Below are 22801 nucleotides of genomic sequence, written 5' to 3'. Positions count from 1 at the left end.
GAACACCGGCACAAAGCACCAAGAGGATCTAGGCCTAGAGTGCCTAGTTTTTTGTATACATATTTTACATATAAGGGTATAATAAAAAGGGGCTATCTGTAGATTGAATAAAAAGGGGTGTATTTTTATTTAGGAAAATTTCATAGATAAGGGTATTTACAAATAGGCCTTGAATGCATGTGATATAGAGAGTATACATATAGTGGAACCCTTAAGTAACTATGTGAATGGGGTCCCAGAAATGGGCATGCTCACATAAAGAAAGTCAAGGTGAAGCTCAAAAGAGTGATAATGATACCAATGATGATCATATTTATGAAACAATGTATGTGGTTGTAACGTTCCCGCCCCTCAAATTGCAGGACACGTCTTAGTAGCCCATCGAGGGATCAATCTAGAGGACACTACCCGGCACTCCCAAGGAATGACACAGGGTTTGTCAACTAGGGTCTCTCGAGTCTGCCTCACAATGGAACTTATCCGGCCATTCCTGCTAAGATCGACCTGAAGTCCAGGTTCCTAGTCAACATTGACTCATTACTTGTTAACATTCCCTTTGAGGAAAACTCTTGGCTAACTGAGACCACCCTTTCGTAGGATAGACCCATTGGTCACATCCATCACGCTTCCCTCGAGGGTTGTTTTAGTTATCTAATTACCTACCACATTATTCTTGACACATAAAAGCAGCTTCCTTAATTAACCCGTTAGTCACAGGTTCCTTTACGTAATTTAGGCCACAGACACAAAGAAAGGTTAAAACAAGATCAAACACTTCCTTAACTTATCTTCAGATTAATGTGTGTCCCCTGCCCATACAGGAGAATTAAGTACTCCTTTCTGCCTCCGTAGAAAAATCCTTCCGTCTTCCGGCAATAAACCCGAAGGTTTATCCTTCCAAGATTCCGCCTTGTAACTAGTATCAAGGCCTCGAGATCCCATCCCGAGTCATGTAGAACACTTGTATAGGGCCTGGAGGCATTGGGATTTACGGCCAGAGCCCCCATTGGCACCTAAGCGTCCTTATACGCCAAGTAATTTCCATGGAGAGACCTCTCGTGGTGGGTTTGGTCCACATTCCCGACGCGGATTCACAACCCCCTTGGTTAGGGTTTGGCGGTTCGCGGGGGGTAGCTAGCGCCATCATTCCTTAATTAATCCTTTTATGAATCCATCACAACTAAGGAAAAATGAGCCTATCATTTTCAATCAAGAAAATGTCATTTTCTACATCAAGCAATCACTTTGCTTATAACCCACTTGTCCTTAGTAGGATCTCCTCTTACCAAGGCAACTAGCCAATTCACTTAGAAATATCCTTTTCAAAACAACCAAGCATAATCCTTGATCAACATTCCATTTAGAGTCAGCTTACTAGCCTAGCTTAAACTAGGAGGATATCCACTTCCAATAGTCTAAGACAAGATCATTAAAAACAACTCACAAGCATGTGTGTTTAATCACTCAACTTCTTTTGAATCTCTCTTCCCCTTGGGTTTTATCCTAGGGTTCCAAGTTGTGAATCCTCGATTCCTTGCATGTCTTTTAACATACTTAGTAATCTTTAAAACACATTAAATATACTGCAAGACTTGTCATACATTCTTTCCATCCTCTCTTAGTGCGATGTTTTGCAGAATTTTGCCATCAAACTCATCTCCCGTGCACAAGGATCGTTTAATAAACTGACACAATCTACAAACCTTAACTCCCTTCACATTTATTCAATGACTTTTTAATCCTAATATGCATGTATTTGTGTGACTTAAGTACATGAAAGCCTAAATTTCCATGCATTTGTGCATTTGTATGCTAAAAATGGGAGCTATCATTTCATGTGTTTATTGTAATCACGGCGCGAACCATGAATCCTAGATAACCATTCATGTACTAGATTGCATGGAAGCCTATTATTTTATGTGAAATATTGAAAAAAACCTATCATTTCATATGTGTAAACCTGGGCTTGATTCGTGTGTGCTGCGTTGGTTGTTCCACTCGGCCCTCTAGCAGTACCGGTGGCTTGGGCGCCTACGCTTCCCACGACTTTCCTCTTGGGAGCCATTCACCTCACGGAGATTGGGAAATCCGGACCTTGACGGGTTTCGGGTTGATAGGTTTGGTTGGGAAAGACCGTTGGGTGGGCCCTTCATTGAGAGGGTGGTTCCTTGCAGCTGCCCACCAATTCCCACTCCCTCTCCTTCTTTCCCTCTCCCTCTCTCTTCTCCTTCTTTTCCACTATTTCTTTCTCTCTTCTTCTTCTTTTCTCTTATTCTCCTACTCTCTCTCTCTCTCCTTCTCTTCTTCTCCTCTTGCTACCTCTTCTTCTCCTTCCTCTTCCACTACTTCTCTCTCTTCTTTTTCTCCCTTCCTCTCCTTCTTCTCCTCTCGCTCTTCCTCCTTCTTCTCTCTTCTCTCTCTCCTTCTCTTCCTCTCTTCTCCTCTATCTCATCTTCTTCTCCCTCTCTCTTCTCCTTTTTTTCTTCTCCTCTCCTCTATCTCTTCTTCTTCTCTTCCCTCTCTCCCTTCTTCTTCTTCTCTCTCTCCTTCCTCTTCTCTCTCTTCCCTCTTCTCCTTCTTCTTCTCCTTCTCTCTTTTCCCTCCCTCTTCTCTCTCTTCCCTCCCTCTTCTCCTTCTTCTTCTCCTCTCTCTCCATGGTCGGACAGGGTGGCAGGGGAGGGCTTCCACATCAGCAGGGGGAACTTCCACGTTCATCGGAGGACCCAGGGTGTTAGCGGCTGCCTGAAGCAAGCGGGAGGGGGGTGGCTTGCATAGGCGATGGAGGGGGGAACTACTACCGCAAAGGGGGTGGGCGGGGGGGAGTATTATATAGTTTGGGGGGAGGGGCTCCTCTCCCCATGCTCTCGATGTGTGGCGCAGGCATACAGGCCTGCAATCATGCCCTTTTGCATGGTGGCCACATCGAGATGATGACGAGAGCGAGGATGACATTGACGATGATGGTGATGATGATGATGTGGATGTCGATGTGGAGGAAGCAGCGGCTCACGTGGAGGAAGGCGGCACTTTAGACGTGGCGGCGGCGGGAGATGGTGGGTTCACCCGTCAACACAGGTAAGCCTTATATATCATATATAATATATATACTATATACCATATAGTATATCACTAACATTAACCCTTACTAGCTTATATAATAACATATACTATATTGCTAACGTTTTTAATTAACCCTTACTAACTTACTAACCTTACTTAATCAAATAACTCCTTCTAACTCACCCTACTAACACACCTACTAATTTTGACTAACACCACTAAATCTAATCCTCAAAGGTGAATGCCAATGTCAAGGTGTGTTTCCTTGAAATGTGTAAGGGCGGAACGAGAGCAAGACATTACAGTGGTGATAATGAATTTGAAAATTATGTGAGAATATTCTCTCTCTCTGTCACTAAATTGATTGCTTATTACGCATTCTCTTTTTAATAAATTCATGTCATTAAATTAATGACTCACTTTTCTTTAAGTGTTGATGATGATCTAGCATGGCCATGAGACCATTTAGAGACTAGTATTCCTAGTGCATCACTTAATGGGGTGATCAAAGCATTGCGACGGGGATATCTGGTATAGGCAGTATAAGTTATGAAGGGGGAAAGAATTGTCTGTCAAGTGTAAGAGTGTACACAAGAACCAAGGAGTTACACATAAATGAAGATGGATTGAGTTCTAAGAAGATGAAGTGCATTAGCATTGTGTATATGTATTTATGTGTGCATCCAGGGACTCCTGGGAATGTTTACTTGTATGTAATGAGCATTGCATTCATTTGGGGTCATCCTCTCCCCTACAAGTAAAGGTTGAAGGTATTTTCTTTCATTAAGAAAGACGAGAGAGGGAATTCTCTCACTAAGAAAGACGAGAGACATGATCCTCTAGAAGTGAGGAGGGAAGTGATTTTCTCTTTCTAAGATCTAAAATGACACAAGATTTTGTGTGGAATTCAATCTTAAGGTTGAGGCCCAAGGCAATCTAATGAACTCTCCTCATCTATGACTCAAAGTGGTTGCATGGACCACAAGTTAAGAGTACATTTTAAGAAGCTATTTTTTAGGAAATCCATTTTTAAAATATCTCGCAATAGAAAAACAATCTCTAAAAATGGGCCGCGAAGGTTATCAGAAACAGGGAGATCTACAACTTTTGTGTTGGACGTTTTTTCATCCAAACAATGCACAAAGAGATATCTCGAAATTAGTGCTGCAGAGTGGAACAACCACATCTTGCATGAAGATCAACTCAACTCTCTCTCCAAGAAGAGAAGCTCTTGAAAGCCTATCAAAGAGAAGGCTCTCCTTGGGTGTAAGGGAGAGATGAAAGAAGCATCACTTTGCATGCATCCAAGAGGAGAAGAGAAGGTGCAAGTGCTGCGAAAGCCTTACTGAAATCAAGTGCTATAGAAGCTCTGCTAAAATCAAGTTCCAAGAGGAGAAGAGAAGGTACAAGTGCTGTAGAAGCTCTACTCAAATCAAGCGCCAAGAGGAGAGCCCTACACATATTGTATAGGAGAGAAGGAGACTCAAGAAGGATCAAGGTGCCAACTTCCAAGTTGTGCAAGTGTTAGCCAGTTGTATACCGTGCAAGGAATCATGATCTTTTTCCAAGATCTACAAGTAAGAATTGGGTTATGTGTAACGGAGGAGCTTGCTCATTGTCAATAATATAACTCCACAAGGGGGGGGACTGGCTGATCTTCTAGTCCCTAGTGTGTTGCCAATTTCTTTACCTCTCTCTCTACATCTTTCTTTTCTCTCATCTATTCTCCCTTTGTGCCAACATAATATTTTCCATATATGTTTAAAGTATATAAGAAATTTGAGCGTGTATCTCGGATTCTATAATAGTGGTATCAGAGCAGATCTCTTTGCTTTTCTCAAAGTAAAGGTGACCCTTGAAGAAGAAGGTAAAGATGATGAAGCACCTACAAGTGAGCATTTACAAGCTCAATTGACAGAGTATCGTAGCTTGTTGGAGATTCTTGAAGTACGTCAATTGATTGACAACTTAAGGGCAAGGGAAGAAGCTACTTATGAAGGACCGAATCCTCCAAAAGATGGTGATACTGGAGGAAACACCATTGCACCAATTAATGGTGAAGATGCAAACCATCCAATTGATAAGAAGATTCCTAGAAGGAAGAAGGATTCTCAGGTCAAAAAGAGTAAAAAGACCTCACCTCGAGTGAGGCGGATAAGGAGGGAGTCATCTCCCTCAACAACCAACTACTCCCCTTATTACTCAAGTTCCTCCTCCTCCTCCTCATCTTCTAGTTTCTACTCTCTTGATTCTAAGTCTCGTGCAATCCGCAAACGGACAAAGAGGGACCATAAGAGGAGCAAGCTTAAGAAGACTAAGACTTTCAAGTTTGGGAATAAGGACATACAGTTTGATTCTTACTCTGGTAAGAGAGATCCTACTAAGGCATTAGCCTTTGTCAGGAAATTTGAAGCTGCTTTTTTTAATAGTAATTTCTTAGAAAAGTCCAAGCTAAGGCATGTAGGCATGCACTTGAAAGACACCGCTAGCAATTGGTGGTTGACTCTCATTTTGGAGGGAAGGAAACCTACGACTTGGAAAAACTTCAAGAAGAAGTTTTATGCTTAGTTCTTGCCTCCTGATTTTGAGAATGATGTCAAGAAGGAGTGAGATTAGCTAGGCCACTAGAAAGAGCATTAAAAGGTCACTAGTTATGTGGACAAGTTTTGGTCTACTCTTCTCAAGGTTACTTCTTTCATGGAGATCAGCAATGAAGAGAAGAAAAGGAAGTATGAAGCTAGCCTTATCCCTCATTTACATAGAACCATGAAGTTGTATCCACATGAAACCTTATCTCGCATGATGGAGTCTGCCATCATAGCTAAAAGTTTCCATATACCTGGTACATCTGAAAAGTTGGAGATGAGTTCTTATAGAGCTAGACAAGAGCCGCTATATGATCAACCAAGAGACATGACTAATCAAAGAAGACCTACCTTTACCCATGACCAATATTCAAAGCTAGAGGACAACAAGAAGAAGCACAAGTATCTCTCACCCTCTGAGATACAAAAGTACAAAGAGGAAGGAAGGTGCTTTCTTTGTGGTGAGTTAGGGCATATGAAGCCTGATTGTCCTCACAAAAGGAAGGAAGCAAATGTGATTAAAGATCCTCCTCTACCATCCTCAAATTTTGTTCCGAATGTGCAAGCTAACACTCATTCAAATGAGAAGAAAAGACAACTCTTAAAGGGTTTGGGGACACTCAACAATCAACGAGTTTTGATACTCTTTGATCGAGGATCCACAGATAATTTTGTGTCAGCAGATACTATTGAAAGGGTACAAATTCCATCGAATCGATCGAGAACACCAATTGAATCAGGTTCGGCATTTGAAGGACTTACAACCAATTCTACTCCTATTCAAGGGAAGTTGAATCTTAGAATTGGGGATTACCGTGACCAAGAATCTTTTCTACTTGCACCCATAGGTAACTGTGATGTCATCTTAGGCATGCCTTGGCATTACAATATTAGACCTCTTCTTGATTTTGTTAAGAAGACCCTTGCATTTGAATTCAAGGGTCGGAACATAGTATGCATTGTTGATGCTAGAGATTGGCATGTGCCAATGGTTAGTCATGTTAGCATTTCTAAAGAAATGAAGAAATCTATTTCTACGTACATGATTTTTGTGAGAGAGTCAAAAGAAACTAATGATTAAGGGCACTTGGTGCCTCTAATGAACACACAATACCAACTAATGCTTCTAAGTATCAAACTTTAAAAGAACCCCTCTCTTTAATTGATCAAGCTAGACATGATTTTGTTAAATAATATGAAGATTATTTTAGTGATTCACTCCCAGGAGAGCTACCTCCTAAGTGCCCAGAAGATCACACAATTGATCTTATCCCAGGCAGTTCACCATAAAACCAACAACTGCCTTACCGACTAAGTGCAAGTTAGCAAGAGAAGATCCTAACACAAGTAAACGAATTGTTGGAAAAAGGGTTAGTTCAACCTAGCTCTTCTCCATACTGCTCTCTATCTTACTTGTTCAAAAGAAAGACGATTCTTTTCCTATGTGCATAGACTACAGATCTTTGAACAAGATCACAATCAAGAATCGTTTTCCTATCCCAAGGATATATGATATCTTGGATAAGTTGCAAGGGCCTAGTATCTTTAATCACATTGATCTCAAGAGCAACTATCACCAGATATGGATAGCACCTGAAGATGTTCATAAGACAGCTTTTCGTATGACATTTGGACTATACGAGTTCTTAGTCATGCCATTTGGTCTGACTAATGCACCCGCCACATTCAATCGAATGATGGAGAGAATTTTCAGACCTCACTCAAAGTTCACAGGTGTCTTCTTTGATGACATTCTAATATTTTCACGGTCTGAAGAAGAGCATAGAAAACATATATCTATTGTTTTTCAAGAGCTTTGTAAGCATAGACTACATGTCAATGCTAATAAGAGTGAATTTTTCCTTTCAGAAATTCATTACTTAGCCCATATTGTTTCTCACAATTTGGTGAAAATGGATCTTGAGAAGATTTGAGCCATTGTTGAATGGCCTACACCTACTTCCGTACATGAGTTAAGAAGTTTCTTGGGTCTATGTTCATACTATAGGAGGTTCATATGAGGTTTTGCGTATGTTGCATCTCCTCTACATCACCTTACTAAGAAGCGAATGCCTTTTTGCTGGGGATCAAGGCAACTACAAGCCTTTGAAAGAATTAAGTTTCTTATGATTCAAGAACAAGTTCTCATAGTTCCTGATCTTCAAAAACCTTTTGAAGTTCACTATGATGCTTCTAAGGATTGCATTGGAGTTGTGCTTAACCAAGAGCATCATGTAGTAGCATTTGAGAGCTGATGCCTCAAGGACCATGAGCTACATGCTCCAGTATATGAGAAAGAGCTATGGCAATGGTACATGCTCTTCAAGTATGGAAACACTATTTACTTGGTGCAAATTTTGTTATTAAAGCAAATCACCAAAGTCTAAGATACTTCCTCACTCAGAAGAATCTCTCAGAAAAACAGATGCGTTGGGAAACTTTCTTATTTATGTTTCATTTTCAAATCCTTCACACATCTAGAACTAAGAATGTGGTAGCAGATGCTCTATTACCACAACCTCAAGTGAATGCAATCACAACTGTTTACCACAACAAGTTCATGGATTTATCCAAAATGTATGCAACTGATTCTGACTTCTCAACCATATGGGATCAGCTTAACTCAGGTCAGTCGATTACACCTTACTCAATTTGAGATGGTTATTTGTATCATCATCAAGTAATTTTTGTAGCATTACCATTGCAACACAAGGTAATGGATGAAGCACATGCATCTCCATATGCTGTACATAGGAGTATTCTACCCACTACTCAAGCATTGGAAAGATATTTCTTTTGGCCCACTCTTAGAGTTGACATTGAAAGATATGTCCGCGAGTGCAAGATATGCCAAAAAGTAAAGTATGACATGCATAAACCACCTGGTCTACTGAAGCCATTACCTATTCCCAATGAGCCTTGGGAAAGTATAGCCATGGACTTTATCATGGAGCTTCCTCGCACACAAGCAGGTAATGATGCAATTTGGACTATCATTGATAAATTCAATAAGCAAGCTCACTTTATACTTGTGCAAAAGACAATCGAAGCCGATCATATGGCTAAGCTATTCATTGCTCATATTATCAAGCATCATGGCATGCCTAAGTTCATTATAAGTGATCGAGATCCCCGCATGACCAGCATCTTTTGGCAAGCCCTCTTCGAGAACCTCGGGACAAAGTTAAAGTTTTCATCCTCTTGTCATCCTCAAACAGATGGGTAGAGTGAAAGTGCTAATTCTACTGTTTTGGACCTTTTGAAATCCTATGTCTCTGATAATCAAAGAGAATGGGAAAAGTATTTGCCTTTAGTAGAGTTTACATACAATAATATGGTGCATTCTAGTACTGATGAGTTTGTTAGAGACATTGATACAACTTTCACTCAAGTAAAAGCTGCTATCCAAAGGACACAAGAGAAGCATGAGCACAAAGCAGATAAGCATCGTCGTAAGTTAGATCTCAAGTTGGGACAATATGTTCTTCTTAAGTTTGAGAAGGCTCGCTTGAAGAAGCAGAAAGGTCAAAAGGGTAAAGTGGTTAAGCTATACCAAATTTTTATCCTACATGTGGTTCTACATATATGTGTTTTGTGCAATATCATTGCCAAGCTATAAGTTGCACAACACCTTAATGAATTATAAGGAGAATGCATGAATAGCTAGCCAAACCAAAAACATTGCAATCATCCACATAGGCATGAGATAGGTTAGAAATATTGTCCACATAGTCAATATCATTAATACAAATATATAGAAACACATATCATACATAAAAAATATAATTTTATAACATATTATATTTACCATATTGTATATAATCACTTGTGTATTTTATCAACCATATACAATATTCATTATTCAATACAAACAACCTTTAAATTATAACTATGTATAATTAACTAAAATTATATGTTATGGTGTATAACTGTATCATACTACGTTAATTCACTACTATTATGATATCATAGTAATATATAATTAACTATGAATGCATGTAATGGTCTTGTCGAGAGGAACCTTTTTGACATATAGAAAGAAGGAAATCATTTAATGGGGTGTTCACATATTTGAATAGAGAATGGATATGTTTTATTTATGATAATTTACAAATAAAGGATTTTTAAAATAGGCCTTGAACATATGTGATAGTAAAGGTTTACATAATACTGAAGCCCTAAGACAATGATTTATAACTATATCACAATATATTAATTGTGTTTGTGTGTGTGTGTGTACATATGTACATACGTATGTATATGCTTAACTATATTATATAGTAGTATTTTATGAATATGTTATAGGTGTTTCACGACATGGCCTATGTAGCATGCCACTGTGCCTCATTGTGAACTCAAAAGTGGAAGAAACCCACTTCTCTCACTAGTTGATCATCCACTTCTAGTGGCAGTATGGTTTCTTGTCTAGCTAGCACTTGGAAATTTTTACCATTTACTTCTAGGGTTGGCTCTTTAACCTCTGGCATGTGTCTTTCTTCTTTTTTAGGCTTTTGATGTATTCCCTTTTTCCTTCACTTTTCCATCTTTCTTTCCTTTTCAATAGTGTGTGTGGGGGGGAGGAGGGGAGGTATGTGTCAGGCCGCCACAAACCACATAGGTTCAAGAGAAAAATTGAGATAGATGGAAGACATAAAGATTCCAATAGACTTTGTATATTACTCATAAATGAATTTGTACAACTGTACCTACACCCTTGGGTTACAAATATTGTGTCTAAGTCATTTTCCTAGACTAAACTCTTCCAACATGATAGCTAGGACACTCTATGCAACCCAAAAGAATTCTGCTATAGCAATATGATGGAAAAAATGTCCCTTACACTACCAAAATGGCCTAGAATATGGAAGAAGCAATCTGGAATCACTTCAGCCCACTTTTCTTGTGAATTCTCTATTTCGACCTTGTAATTTTACAACAAGAAATCTATGCATAAAGCTATGTACAATAGTAACTGACTCAAGATACAAATTTGTCCCAAGAAGTAGCTAGCTTTGGGCATGCCTTTGAGGGAATAAGGCATCCAAATCAAGCCATAGACAATTGAACTCTTTGCTTACAGCACTTTAGCCTTGTGAAGACTATTTATTTAGTAGTAAAACTTTGTCTTTTGAACTCCCAAATATGTCATAACATGAATACTATGTGTTAGCAAGATCTCTTCAAGTGATATCTTGCCATCCTCTTCTTCCTCCTATGATTTTTTCTCCAAAAAGCATGAGTTTTAGTTGCCAAAGCTTGATCTTTTCTTCCCTACTATCATCTACCATGTTTAGTGTGAAAAGTGTTGCAATTTGTTTGTGGGCATTGCCCTAGAGGAGTTGGACACTGCTATCCCACTTAATCTTGAGGATTGGACACTTTAAATTGTCCCCTAGACATTGTGAGTGTTCTTTAGAAGTTAACTTTGGTCCTACCACTTAACTTTGGTCATGTACTTGTTTGGCATGTGAATTGACACTTAAACTCTTGTCATATATTGATATACACTTGACATGTTGTGTACATGACTTGGCAAACACATCCCACATGCACATGCATGAAACCTTGTAAGTTTAGCCAACCTTGATGTTCTCTCTGACATTGTCACAACATCCACCCCATCTAAACCTACGCATCCTTTGATATGTGCCATCGTCATTCATCATCAATTGCAAACTCAATGTCATCCTCTTCCACTTCAAGCTCTTCATCTTTTGCAAACTCTTTTCCTTCCTCTTTAGTAATGTCATCATGTGGTGTATCCTTTATCAAATCTTCCATTGTATATTCATTTGCTTCCCTCCTCTTTAATAATTTGATCCTCTTACTGACAATGGGTATCTTCAAGTCAATCCCATCCAACTCTATAAAGCATATGTTGCATTGTCATAGGCATGCTTTATTATTATGGTCCAAAACACATCTTTGAAACTTTTCTAATGGTGTTATGCTATTTATCAAGGCTACTGTCATATATCAAAACCCAATCTCCTTCTTCAATAGTTGCAGGCCTCAATCTATGCCTACTATCAAATCTCTCCCTATTCTACAACCTTGCCTTTTTGAATCTCTATATTTCTCTTTGAATATCTTGAGGTCTTTTCTCAAGTTGTCAAAATTCTTAGAGCTAAAAGCTCTTCTCTAGTAATGTAATCTTGCCATGGTATCATACTCCAAGTAACAGCACTAGTCTCTATGGGCATCACTATCTTTTATCCATACATAAGTTCTGTAGGCATAAACTTAGTAATCACACTATGTATGGTTTGGTCTATCCACCATAGAGCCTCCATAGAGCATAAGGCAACAATCGTGGACACACCTTGATCTTTCCTTTGCAAGCCTTAGCCAAAACCTTGATTATAGGAGGATGTCCTCTTTCACTCTTTCCATTCCCCTCTAGGTTAAAGGGTTGATGTCAAAGCTGACTTGATTCCAAGCCTACAAAAAATATTCTCTTGCTTTTTCAACATCCAGCTCACCTCTATTAGAGTAGTTGCTTTACATATATACCCATACATGCAAAACACCTCTTTAAGAAGGAACTTATATACGGTGTTTGTCCTCAATGCTTTACCTTTCACTTGATTGGTTAAGTTTTCTCTTGACAAGACAATGTACCTCATCTACAAGAGGCCAATTGGCATAGTCACCAAGTCAATTACCCACTTGTTATGCATATAAAATGGATAAGTACGATGCAACTCATTTATGTGCTTGACTAAAGAATACATCTAACAATATTTGCATGTCTCAACATACTAAGAAACATCTCTATATATCCCCTTCCACCAACAATGTTCTTTTATCTTCTCAAAGGTTGCCCACAAGCTTTCATGAAAGTCCTTCATCACTTGTACTCAAGTAGATCTATCACAAATTACTCTTAGTGGCATCCCTCCACTCTTCTTTGGGTTTTTCCATGATAGCCAATCTTTTAGAAAGTATCCATAAGCCTTTTGTCTAATTCTCTTGAACTTTGCATCGGTCCAATTAGTCTTTCTAGTCAATGCGTGTCCAATTTGCATGCCATTTATCTACATACAATGCTTCTTCAAAAGTTTCCACTGGTGATATATAGCACACATGGTTTTCAACTATGGTCAAAATTTCAGCCTCATCGTGATTTGCTAGTAAGCTCTCCTCATCCTCATTTCTTGCACTTCATAGCATATCTACAACAATGCTTTCTTTTTCTACAATATGCTTATACTTGGGGTTCATAGATTTTATATAGGCTATCCAACTAAGCATAGGAATGTTAGATGTAGAGAAACTAGTGATCATCCCAAGCAAGGGCAAAGAGTCTTTCTCTGCAATAATAGGAGCTCCAATAAAGTATTGTTTATCACACTTTAGGGTAGTCACTACATACTATAGTTCTCTCTTGATATGTGGATATTGCCTAGGTTGATCATTGAGGAAATTCGTACCAAATCTCATTGCACACATGTAATCATCCTCATCATCCTATCCTATGGCCCATCCAATCCCAATGGGAATGGCATCCACTATAATCATTATCATTTTACCACATGCATAGTCTAATTTCTTGAGTGTTGGTGTAGCCTACAACAGTTTCTTAAGCTTTCTCATAGCCTTGGTATGTCTTCTATCCCAAAATAATTTATACTTTTCCTAAGCAATTGATATAGCTCATTGGCAATATGAGCAAAGGGTGGAATCCAAATCATATAGAAGACACATGCACTAAGAGATCTCACAACCTTTGATATAGATGAACAATTCTCCACAATCTTCTATGTAGCATCAACTTTAGTAGGGGAAGGTCTCTGAACATATGGATGACACTTATGCCTAGCTAATGAGTACCTCATTCACTTCAAACACTAACTTTTGTCTTGATAGTGTCAAGTTCACTTCCTCCAATTTGGACAAAATTTTCTCACAATTTGCTATATTCTCTACAGCAAAAAACATGCAGGTTGGCTATTTAATGCCTCATTCTTCTCTTCCTTTGCACAACCTTTAATTAGCACATCATCCAAAAATGACATTGTCACATCTAAGGGATATAATCTCTAAGGACATTGTTCATTGCATTCATCATGTGAGCCATGGAATTCATAGCTCCTTGCGTTAGAGTACACATCTTGGTCAAGCCCAAACGAGTCTTCATAGTATCAAACCTCTGCTTTCCAAAGCCAACTAGAACTGGTTATATCTTGAATAAAGATCACCTAGAAAGTAAATAGCTCTATCTACAAAGGCCTAAGCAGACTCATCCACAAACTAGCCTTGTTCCACCAATCTTGATGGTTAATTTATTCCTCGAGTAAGTTACTCATGAATATGTGTGCATCACGTGGGTTCAAAATAAGGTATTTTTAAATTACAATTTTTATATATTTTTTACATAAAAAATGGTGTAATATAAAGGGGTTATTTATAGATTGAATAGAAAATGGTTATGTTTTATTCAAGAAAAATTTAGAGATAATGATATTTATAAATAGGCATTGAATGCACGTGATGTAGAGGATATACATATAGTAACTTCCCCGAGCTTTATTCACCAATTCCATGTCTTGGGGATAAACACAGAACTCTATTCTTTTTGGGCATTGCAAACCATTGGTTTGAATAAGGTGGAGAAGAAGGTTCAAGAATCCCCATTTTGATCTTTTCATTCAATAGATCAATAAGCTTTGATAGATGGGCTCTAGGAACTGAGATAGGTAGTAGATTCCAAGGAATATGAGGGATTGTTAAAATAACCATGGGTGGCATAATCCTTGTATTTACGCATCCAATCTCATGTAGATAGAAAGCAAATGCCCTACCATGCCTTGCAATGATCTCTTCAAAGCATTGTCTCTCTACAGAAAGAAGAAATTCCCTATTCTCAACCTTCAACTCTTTTAATATCTCTTTTGAAAACTTGTGTCCAATATCCTTTGGGTTCCTCAAGTTGGTCGCCTTGCAGCCCTCTTCATCTACTCATCATTGTTTGGAGGTACTGAACCTACAACAAGCCTTACCTTCTTATCCATTGTTTTATACTTTGTCTCAACTTTGCTTCAGCTCTCTCATCAAACAACAACTCTCTCTACTGCATAGAATCAACAATAACATGATACATATCCAATGAATGCACTTGCACAAAACTAAAATTACCTTCCTCCTCTGATATCAAATTGGATGCAATATTGCAACAATATGTGACCATGAAAGACCATCATACATCCTGCAATGCTTTCATAATCCTACAATAAACCATGACTTCTAAATTCTTTCTCCTTTCTATAGACATGGTGCCTTGTAGCTCTACTCATCCTTACGACTCACTATTAATTTGCGGAACCTTTGTAGATAGACCAACAAACCCATAAGAAAAAGCTTTAATGCCTAAATGCAATATCTTTTTGCTTATGTACCACTATTGTCTTGCCTAATGATGGTACTGGATGAAAATCTAGCTCTTTTGGGGGCATAATACTTTACTTTACAAGATTTACTCTTTAATATCATTCAATGATACTCTTTAACACTATTTGATGCAACATACTTATAATCAACATGTGACTTTGAAGTTAAGTTTATTTTCAATGTTCAACCATATGAATGAGACATTGTCTTTTATTGCAACATTTTCAATAGAATTAGGAAACCCAAATAAAAATTGATTGACATCAATAGATTTACTTTAACAACATGGATTTTCTCTCCAACTTGAATGACACCCTCCTTTCACATGATGAGGAGATGAATTGGTAGCAAATATCCTAAGTTTTGTCTTGCCAAGGCCCTTTTGATGGTCACTTAATACATGCATCATCTGCTTTGCAACCACCTACAACAACAAGATCTGCACCAATATTTACATCTTCAATATCATCTACTCCAAAACTTTTCAATAACAACAAGATTTGCACCAATGCCTACATCTTTGATATCTCGTGTTCTTGGCCATTCTTTATCTTATGTCCCACCTATATTGCCCCTTGTTCATGATATTTTTGTGAGGATTTCATGGCTTCTCCCCCGTTCCCTCATCCACCACATTTCCTTCCCAAAGGCGTATGTTTCTCATGGCATTAAAAGGTAAAGTACTGCTACTCCAACAAGTATCCACACCTTTGTGAGGCCACCTTCACCAATTTATGTCCAAAAATTTGACACCCCAATGGAGGGTGAAGATTGCTATCATGTATAGAGACTAGTGGTCCATCCAAGATTTCAAGGTCCTAGAATATGCTAAATTGGGTCTCGACAAGGAGATGATGGAGTCAAAAGGGAAGATGTCATTTTTGTCTTTGGATGAGAGATGGTGGAGGGTGGTGGCATGCTAAAAGGAGGAGAATGTCAAAAAAGGCCATTGCAATGTCACAATAAATGGGAGAACTCATTTCTTAAATACAAGAAGATATGAGACTAGGATTAGTTTCTTTAGGGAAAAACACAAATGCTCTACTGGATTAGAAGGAGTGCATTGATGGGAGATTCCCAAATACATTTGACATGAGGCTTTATGCTATCTTGGACAAGTATTTTGGGGTTGATGTGCTATTGATCCTAGTCCTATCCTTATCACCATCTCATTGGAAGCCTTTGGTATGAAGCAATATCATTTTGCAATTGTTTTCATGTCCTTTCTTTTTATGGCATTGTTTAAGATTGGTTGACTCTTCATGAAAAATAAATAATGTGAGATATATTTCAATTGTTTGAAGACAATTTTGTGTCACAAATAGAGGTGCCAAGAACACATCAACAAGATCATGTACCATTCATTTAGTTCCAATTCACCTAAAAAGTCCAAACTTAATAGGAAAGAGGAGAGGAAAGCTAGATAATGAGGTCATGAGCATGAAGAATGAGTTCTAAGACATTAGCAAGAACTTGATAGACATGATGGAGCACGTACAAAAGGGGAGGCTAGAGAAATAGAAAAGGCACATAGAAGAAATTTTATAACTACAAACAAGGCAAGTCAAATCTGGTGAGAACTTGTTGCAAGTCCTACGAGACTCTATGAAGACAATGTCTAATTTCCTTAGTGTGTCCTTGTCTTGCCAAGGCCCTCCAATAATGGCTTCCATGTTTTAGCATTTGTAGTTCATTGCTATTAGGCTATGTTTCACTCCATGTCTCTATTTTCTTAAGACTTTTGTCAAGAAAGATATGATTATGGTTTTCTTACATATATCTATTTCCACCCTTATTGAAACTGTTATTGTCATGGTTTGGTTTTTCTTAATAAGTTTGTAGCACATTAAGAAAGTGCCATAATCAAGTTTAGTTTATTCTATTTTCCAAACCCTAAACCACATCTAAGTCTAAACTTTAAACACAACACTATCCAATGATTATTTCACATAAGGATATCTAAAGTTGATATAGAGGTTAGGCTATCATCCATAATTGAACAAAAGGAATATCGAATCTATAAAGAAGAAAAAGAAACAAAATACACATTTAAATATTGAAGTCAATAAAATTACAATGATCCACATGACATGAAGGATAACATTAGCTATTGTGTAAACATCAAATTATTTCATAAGTAGAAAACATATTCCATGAAAAAAGCACCATGTATTTCATCAAGGTAGATGGTGATGATTTCAACATTGATGGCATTCAAAGGATCCATTGATGAGGATTATCGTTAGTGTAAACAATTAAATCATAATCAACCTTTTTTTCAACATGCATGCCATGTTGTGTAGCGTGCAGCAAATGGTAATCATCTTGGGGGATTTGCATATGTTATGATTTTTTAATCACTTCATCTAGGAATCACCAAGTGTTTTCTCGTAGATCGAAGGCTCTTTCAATGAACATCCTAGAGGATGAAAATCTATATCTGCAGTGAGATTATGTGGGCATCCATAGTTCTTGAAAAAAAACTCCCATCCCCAATTATATTTTCTCAAATGGTATAGCCAAGGCCACAAAATGATGACCCATTTAGACATAGGTTAGCTTGTGCTAATTGAAAGAGGAGTTGTTTTGTGATCATTCCTTAGGCCAAGAAATGTTGCATGTGTCAAGGAAGGAGAGATTCACATCCATTATGCCCTAAAAGGTCATAGAGTAATTTCATTTTCTATCATGTGAATTTGTGGCCAACTCTTTTGTTGGCCTTTCCATTTTGATATGTGTGCAATCTATGGCACCCATGCAATTAGGAAGGCCTTGCACAACTTCCATTCCAACATTAATGAATTGGATATTGGCAAGGGAGGTTGGCTAGCTATTCATGTTTTGGAAGTGCTTTAGCATGGCCTCAATGAAGTCGTTGACTATCTTTGACATACTGAACATGCCACATTGAAAGTTCTCTCACACTAATGTGTATGATCAACTAGTTGCAAGGTGAAGAAGAGCAATGGAAACCTTCCTTTTCACACAGAGAAACAACATCCTTTCACTATCAAAAGTGAATATGGAATTTCCCCTTTATGAGGAGATAGTGTGAGCATGTGCAAAAGCTGCTCAAACAAGTTAAGGGGGTATGTGGAAAGAAAGATCAGAAACATGTGTAGTCATCCCCACACCAAAGATGATAATTTGGCTAGTGATGGAGGGAGTGAGGTTTAACGTACCATTACTTGAATTGAACTTCATTTCAATGCACATCGCAAGTAGTGGACACAATGTGGAAAAAGTGAGCCATGATTGACATGAGGCTAACACCATCTTGGAAGTGTTGCATCTCCATATCATTTCAAAAGACAAAAATCATCCAAAAAAAACCAATTTTGTTGCTATAGCTTGATTGTGAGGTATGTAAGGAAATTATCATAGAATATAATATCATAATGTAAACAACAAGAGAGACATGAAGGGGGTCATTCATGAATGTGGCCTCTAAATACCTACAATCAAGGTACAATGTAACAAAATTTTAAAAAGTAATCATTTTGTAACATTTCTCTTCCTATGTATTGTTCCTAATACTATTATACTATAGTATTAATAGGTGATTATACTATAGTATTCTATTGTAATGCTAATAGGTGATGATACTATTATACTAGGTTTAAATAAACCTTTCTAAATGTTGGGTCATTGTAATGTATTGTTGCTAACAATAGACCCTACCACTGTGAATGGTCCAATTAGTTTTTCGATGGTGAAAGAGGGAGGTGGAGGATAAATCCATCATTGTGATAGCTAGAGAGAGCCATTTCCACTAAGTTCAATTGCTATATTGGTACATAGAGTATTTTTGTCACAAAGTCATTAGTGGGAGTTTGAGGTTATTTTTTGACATTTTAACATGTAGAGAGAGTGTGCACTCCACCAATGAGGAGAAGGCTTTTGTGACAAAACTTTCTTTTGAAAATCATTTTCATAATTAAAAAAAATAAAATTGGCATTTTTGATATTGTTAATTTTATTGAAATGAGTAGAGTGATTGTCACTTTCCAGTAGTAAAGCGAAGCGACTGCCATTTTCCAATAGTAATGTTTTGTCATTATATTTCAACCCTTTCTCTTATTGAGGGAAAAAAAGGTGGTGAAAGCCTCTCCTCATTTGAAATATTTGAGCACTTAATCCTCATTCCCTCTCTCTTGCCCCCACTTCACATTCTTTAGAGTTTCTATTTGTTTTCTCTCCAATTAGCCGCAAATTTCTACCCTCCATCTTCCTACTCCATGGAGGTGTCTTCTTGGTGCAAAAGACCTAGTGCTTCCATTGAGTCCATATTCACTTTCAATATGCTCAGTGAGTAGGATATGTAGGTTCCCTTGATGACCATAACAAAGGGAAGTTGGATAATCATGCAGCGAAGAAAGCAAAAGAGATATTTGATAAAGTAGCCAACCCTTTTTTATCATGTTGGAAGGGCAAGGTAATGGATTTTATGATTGGTGGCTCCAAGAAGACAATCAAATAAGTGCATATGCAACATGTTTTCATGCATAAGGAGCTTCACCTTGAGCCCACTACCTACAATCTCCCTCTCCATAAACCCAATTATTAGTGTATTTTGGTTGCATCTACTTTTTGGTATGAATGAAGGTTTGTGTTTCTTATTCACCCTGTAAACTAAAAAAACCATGATGTTAATAGACTTGTATCCACATCAAGTGTCCAAGAGTGGTGGCTAATAGAATGTGTGGTAGATATTTTTTATGTCATTCATGGTTGTGCTGGTGAAGAGCTTTACACGGGGAGGACCAAAGCAACACTACTAAGAGGGGCATATTCTTTTACGATCATTTTTACATATCACTTCCCTCCAATGGGAAATGGGAAGTTTTGTCTAGCATTCTCCTTCTAGGTTTCAAGGGCAAAGAGTGGCCATCACTAGATTCTAGAAAAAGCAAGAGTTATAGACGTAAAAATTTTCACAAGATGCAAAAATGCCCAAAGCCCAATATTTCAAGTAGTCAAAGCAAAATATACACTTTTATGCCTATAGCCATTTTTGTGGAATTCTTCTTGAGCATTGAAGTTTAGACCTAAAGAACCATGTTTCTAGTGAAGCGCCCAGATGCAGAAAGTATCCTAGATACAAAGGTACAAGATGGAATCACCTATAAGGTGTAACTAGATTCTATTGTCTACAAGTATATGATTGCCACTCAAAACTTCATCATGACATTTTTGTGTAGAAGATGGCACCATGTTTGTGGGAAATTAGTGCCACTAGACCAAGACATGAGGGAGTTTTCTAGAAATTCATTACAAGATATTGATGTTTGGTTGGATGGTGAGCTTTTGATCATTGAAGGTAGGGTCAATGTGTAGATTACGACGATGAGGACGGACTTGCACAATGAAGACATCCAACTTCCTACTTCATTTAGCTTCTATGTTGATGATAAAAAGATGCATTGCTATTTGCATTCTTTATCTTGCTTTACATTCGCATGATCAAAGGAATTATTTGCATCACATTATCTCTAACTACTCTCTCAATTTTTGCTAGGTCCCAATAAGAAAATAAAAGAGATTCACATGTAAAGAGATAACAAACAATGATGTGCATCTATGTTTCCATTAGTAACCTAGCAAAGCTACCTCTAAGAACTACAGAATTATAGGACAACAAGTGCCTACTTGCAAGATTCAAGGAGATACACCTAAAATCAAGGCTTGGACTATGAAAGAAAGGTATGTGTCATCATTACCTAAGAAGTCCATTTATACTCAAAAATCACAAAATGAAGCTAGCCTCACTCCTATAAAGAGATACAAATGATGCAATGACAGTAATAGAGATAGAAAGATGCAGAGAGTGAGCACATAGAAATAGAACAGAAGTTGTATAGACATAAAGTGAAATAAGCTAAAGTTTAAACATCACAATTAGCATTTGGACAACACATTCCCTAGCTCTAAACACTTATTTTATATTCTAGAATCATTTCATAATTCTTTCTAGGACTATCTTTATTAGCGCTTTTCTTTGTCCTAGGGTATCAAAATTGGTAGTTTTTTCTTTGTCCCAGGGTATCAAAATTGGTAGTTTTTGGTACTTCCTTAGTACCATTACTGTTTCTCTCACTGTACCATTATTGATAGTATTGGTACTTTGGGGTACCCAATTTGGTAGTCCCACAGTACCTTTCTATGGCATGTAGGTACTTTCTATACATGATAAATAGGTTCATAAATGAAGATTCCTTGTATCTCATTTGAGTAATCTCTCATATCGGTGTGTATTGGTCTACTTTGGGCCATAAGAAAATCACATTAGAGCTAACTATAGTTGATAATGGCATGAAATTTGAATAGCCTACACTTGGAGTATCGTGACTAAGTAATATGGGGACCATCGTTCCAAGGAGGTGCCACTCACGCTCAGTGGTGACCCATATGGTATTCAATGCACGTGAAGGTCAACACTAAAAGCAAAGTGGGGGCTCTTTGGCCTAGGGAGGGGCTTCCTTTGCTTGATGATGACCCTCTTGAGGTTCACTGCACACAATACCCACTTCAATCAACCCAATGAATTACCTTTTGCACAATTGTAGACATGTGTTTTCCACATAAGCAAGGTAAACATTTCACGGGGCTTTTGTACTCAAGAAATACTATACCATCAAATAAATGTGAAAAACAAGTTTAGCAATATGTATAAGAATATTTATTTTTTAAATTTCCATTTTCATTTACAAAGTGGAAAACAAGCACCAAAAAATTATAATGTAGAGGCCTTGAAGGCCAAGTTCAAGGATCTCCTCGAGGGTAGGGGCCAAATCTTCGAAAGCCCACTTAGTTGTGAGGGTGGCGAGGTTGCCCACAAGGGTGGAAAGGTTGTTCTTGAGGTTGTCATTGGGATGGGGGGCAAGGTTGTGGCTAGGGCTAGGAGGTTTGATGTGCCTCCTTCATATCACACTAAAAAGCTTCCAATCTCTGTGGTCCCCTCTCCACCACTTGCTACCCACTCTCTACGACTTCTCTTGATTGAGCCCATTGATGAACATCTTCCACGATGGCCTCATGATCTTGTACGACATCTTCCACCTCTTGCATAGCCCTTATCTACTCTTGTTCCTGCTCATGCCTCCTCTACATTCTCTCTCTCTTTCAAACTCATATTGCACTAGCACCTTCTACCCATAGCACTTAGAAATTGTAGATGCAAACATATCAATATCTTGTGCCAAAGAAGAAACTACAAATTGTAAGCTTTGATTGGAAAAATAAGCTTGCATCGTAAAAACCACTCATATTTTGAAGACCATATATAACCTTCAAAAGGAGAAATGCGTCAAGGCACATCCTCCCTATTGTGGGACCCGTACAATCTTTGTAGTTAGGTTACATAAAAGGATTGTTACAAAAAGAATGTCATGCATGCAGGCCACAAGTTTGCACCCAGCCTTAGAGACACAAGTGAAGTTAGTTCAGAGATGGCACCTTCAAAGAGTAGGAGCTAAATCTCAAAGGAGAGACATAGATACTTACTATGATTCTCTTCTTGTGGTAGCCCTTGCCAGAAGTATTTGTAAAATAACAAATGTTTTGATGCATACCTCACAATATCACACTCTAGTGAGACCTATTTAATCATCAAATAAGATAAATCACCAAAATAAAGATAAAAGAACTAGGTGTACACAAATGAGCAATGCTATTTAATCAAGTACTTACTACTGCTCTGATGGTACAAAATGAAATCAACTCACACATCATCGACCAACATGTAACTCCACTTCTTCAAAGTGGCC

The sequence above is a fragment of the Lygodium microphyllum genome, chromosome 8 (genome assembly GCF_053477565.2).
Source record: "Lygodium microphyllum isolate KBCC chromosome 8, Lygodium_microphyllum_v1.1.10, whole genome shotgun sequence".
Lineage (NCBI taxonomy): Eukaryota > Viridiplantae > Streptophyta > Polypodiopsida > Schizaeales > Lygodiaceae > Lygodium > Lygodium microphyllum.
The sequence above is the reverse complement of the archived record's forward strand: the minus strand, read 5'-3'. Positions refer to the sequence as shown.